Raw genomic sequence first — 4,375 nt, 5'->3', positions numbered from 1 at the left:
GTATCTAGCTAAAATACCACCTGGAGTTTTAGAATTCCATTGAGGATCCTAGTCAGGCACTGACTCAGGCCCAATCAGATATGATGATTGTCCCAATCAAATCCCTTCTCTTGGGAACCAGATCCCCCTACATAAGAGGAGGCAGAAGGAGTGTGAGAAAGTGAATGGAAGATACAGATAAACAAAGCCTGTAAACAAACATGAGCAAAGTTCACACAAATTCACAGAAACTAGAAGCATGCACAGGGCTTAGACTGGTGCTTGGTGATATTATGGCTTCTAGTTCAGTGTTTATGGGATTTATGAATGTGTGAGAAAGTGAGTTTCTGTTTCTTGTGCTTTCTCTGAGGTTTTCTTATTGTTTGTTTTGTCTAAGTTTGATGTGTTAGGGTTTTTGTACTATTTTATTTTATTTTATTATTGTTTAGGAGTTTGTTTTGTTTTTAGTTTTATTTTAAGTGGCAGAAAAGTTGTAAATCTGGATAAGAGAGTAGGTGGTGAGGAACTGGAAGGATCACAGGGAGGGAAAACTGAGAATGGGATATGTTACATGATGGGAAAACCCTAAATTCAATTAAAAAAGAAAAAAAAACTAAAGATGGAGTAAGATTTCTTCACATCATTTCTATATATGAAAATTAAATAAATAAATAGATAAAATGACAGTCCTCTGAAATAGTAGTGAAGAACCAAATGCATTTTTGCATTTTTCTTTTTTCTTTTTTTTCATTTTAGCCTATTCTTGAATATATATTCTTTGTTTATGCTTTGGTTATTTTTGTTTGTTTGTTTTGTTTTTGCTTTGTTTTTTGTTTTTTGCTTTTGCACTTTGAGAAGTTATGATGTAAAGAGGAGAGACATTATCATTATTTTGCTTCCTGCACACTCCAGTCTATACCATGATGATGCACAACGAGGTAGATACCTTGTGCCTTCTTGAAGCCAGTTAGTTCATAACGACATTATATGACTTTCTCCCTGGCTAGCCTCAGGGTTCCTCTCATTGGCCTGGTTGGACACGAGGGCAGGCATTTCTAGACTTTTGTTTGTCCCCAATTACGTTCCTCAGCCAGCTTTTCAGGACTAGGTAGTTGATGTGAGTGTTTACAGGTATACATAGTTATGGGAGTTTCCTCTCTGTGAACCTCTGCTCACACTTCTTGTTCTTTGATGGCCTTGGGCTCCACATTTCTGCTTGCCATCTTCTCTCTTCCCTTTACTTTGAACTTTTTTGTTCATTCCACCTTTAGAGAAGCTAACTCTAGGCTGAAAATCTAACAAGTTTCTCATGGCTTGGGAATGAGATAATGGAACCCTATTCCGAATTTAGAGGCTACCAGATAACTCAAATATTGACCCCCAATACATCAGCAACAGTCATCATCTCCCGGCTTTCCCCCATAACCTCCTGCCTGCCAGCACATTGATATTTGATATCTAGTTTTGCACTTTTATTTCTGGTGTTAATGGATCAGGTAACAGTGGCCAGATTTAAAATTACGATCCATCTATTTTAATCTAGAAATATTTGGTGCTCTTGTCCACCAAAGAATAACATAGCTTTTTAATCATATGCTTTTATCGTCAAGACATCCACACAGAGTTCCTCTTTAATAATTTTAGTGGATTTTTTTCTGTAACTCATTCAGTAGCAAAAAAAAAGAAAAAGAAAAAGATCAGCAAGTCTGAAGACCTTGCAGCTCACTGACACCGTGACATGTCAGACAGGAAGACGAATGGGCATTATCTCAGCCTTTATTACAAAGGAAAACAGGAGACATGGAAATCATAAACACCAGACAATGCAAAGGCAGAGGAGACTGAGAATAAACCTGCCAAATAAGTGACATCTGAGTAGTTGAAAAGGACAAACAAGGTTTGAATGGAAACCCTGAGAGACAAAGCCTACAGGAAAGTTACAAGCAGGAGGGGGAGATAAATTTTGCAGGTGAAGAACAAGGAATATATGCATTTGCTAACCCCTAAGGATTGGGATTTGGATGCCAGGGAGGTGGTGAGTACTGCAGACTGGACATCATTCAGGCCTCTGCACTTAGCTAATGCCCTCAGTTCTCAAGGGCAGCTCTTCCTAAGGGGAGAGCCATTGATCAGTTTCCCAGTTCTTCTTTTTTCCCTACTGGTAGTTGTTAGCATTTGAAATCAACCAGTAAATGAATGCTGTACTTTCTCTGAGCATAAGAGTAGATACAGGACTGGGTAGGTCTGGGATTCCACTAAGAATAATGAGGTATTTTATAGAATGCACACTCGTGATGCTACAACCGGAAGAGCAAAAGGAGACCAGCAGCTCCAGCTTGAGATGCAGATCTCACAACCTTGTTAGTTTCCTCGGGGCTGGGAAGCAGCATAGACAGATGTCCCAGGCCATGTGGCTGGGCAGAGACAAATCGCCCACATGCAGCTGTGTAGACATCTGTCCAAACCGATTAAAAAATAGATGTATCCACTCTGCTCAGTATCTTGAGAGACTTTGGGGTTATCACAATTTATATGCCAGCCCCAAATCTGTCTCCTACATAGTGATAAAATGCAGTGCCTTCCTAATCCTGCATTTTTAAAAAGCTCACTGTTAAACACAGGTGCGATTTTATAGACTTTAAGGAGTAAGATTGAATTTTCTCTCTGTGTGGGCATGTATATGTATTGCTATATTATTTCAATTAATTAATTGCATCTCTAAACCACATTTTCAGATATGTGACATTTGATGTTTATGATGCCATCACAGACAGGAAAGTAGATGTTTGCTCTGGACCACACGGTCTGCATGACATACAGAATCAGGCTGCTTCAAATTCTGGGCTGCAAATTCTGGGCTGCAAATTCTGGGCTGCAAATTCTGGGCTGCATGCTGTGATGTTTTATATCCCCAGTCTCACTGAACCAGGGGATCTGGCATGTGAAGCATTTCTGGGTGTGTCTGTGGGGTGTTTTGACACGTGCGACAATGAAGGGAACTGCTATCCTACACGTGGGTGTCACTGCAAGACCCTTCGACCATCTAAGAAACAAACAGAAGATTAGCTTGTGCTGAAAAGAGGTAACAAAATATAAGCACACAGGTCCATCGACGCCTTTGAGTTCAATCAAGTGCGATGAATATTTAGGAAGAATGGCCTCAAATGAGTAATTTAACTAAAAGGTAGGTAATAAACAGGAGATGTTACATTCTGCATGAGCTGACAGTGGCTTTGGTGCAGGCCAGTAAGAGCTCTTCCAGAAAAAAAAATCAGTTACATTGGTAGCATAAATTGTACATGAACAACAATCTAAATCAATGCCAGCTTAGAAAAAAAAATAAATTAGCACAGAGACTATAACAATAAACTTGGTTTAAAGAACCAATTCTCTTAGCATCAGGAGAAATTACTGCAACAAAATGTATTTTTTCTTAAAAAAAATACATCGAGCATTGCATCTCATATTTCTACTCAATTTCACTCTGTCATAACTATATGACTAAAAGCCAATCTTTACTTTTATTCCAAGCAGGTATTTTTCCACTGTTCATTCCATTTAATACGTCTGTGCAAGCGGTACTTAGGTGAACATTTGTAACGTGTAATTTACTCATAATTTTACATAATTATGCAAAACTGTAAGTAAAGGAACCATTCAAGGTTTCGCATGCTATTTCCTCACAAAAACTCTGCCAGACTTGATGATTTAAGAACAGGTCTTTCTGAGGACTTTGTGAGACATAATGGTGTAGTGTCAGTGGAGAGGAATTGCTTTTGGAAAGGAAGCACAGCTTGACAGATGAGAAAACACCATTAATGCCCGGCATTCTCATTGGAGGGCATTTTTTTTTCATCCAATTTAAAGTCCTTCTTTGTTGACTATCAAACAAAGCCTAAAGAACAAAGGAAAAGAATGACAACGTTAATGAGATTTGTTTTCTGACTAAGTTGACCACTGGTTTAGCCTCACACCATTTTAATGCTGCTTTCATTTTACTATCAACTGTTTTGCTCTCCTCTGGCCTCAGACCCTCTGTGATGTTTTGTGTCTGCGGGTGTAGCTGAGGGACAACTGAGATCACAGTCTGTGATCATAGCTTCGGCCTGTGTTTCCCTTTAGTTCCTGTACGATATCCCTTCGATAATTAATATGGACTCTTGAATGGAAACCTTTAGTAGGCTTAAAATTTTTAAACTAAATTTATGGGCTGGAGAGGTGCTTCGATTAATAAAGTGCTCGGCCCACAAACACAAAGGCCAACGTTGTTTTTTCAGAACTTGTCTCACTTTTAAGCCAGTCGTGGAGGTGCTTGTTTGCAATGCTAATACTGGCAAGGTAGGGATAAATGGATTCCTGTAGTTCATTGGTCAGCCAATCTAACTTAATTGGTGAG

This window comes from Rattus norvegicus, chromosome 18 (genome assembly GCF_021556685.1).
Source record: "Rattus norvegicus strain SHRSP/BbbUtx chromosome 18, alternate assembly SHRSP_T2T, whole genome shotgun sequence".
In the NCBI taxonomy this organism is placed as follows: Eukaryota; Metazoa; Chordata; class Mammalia; order Rodentia; family Muridae; genus Rattus; species Rattus norvegicus.
The sequence above is the reverse complement of the archived record's forward strand: the minus strand, read 5'-3'. Positions refer to the sequence as shown.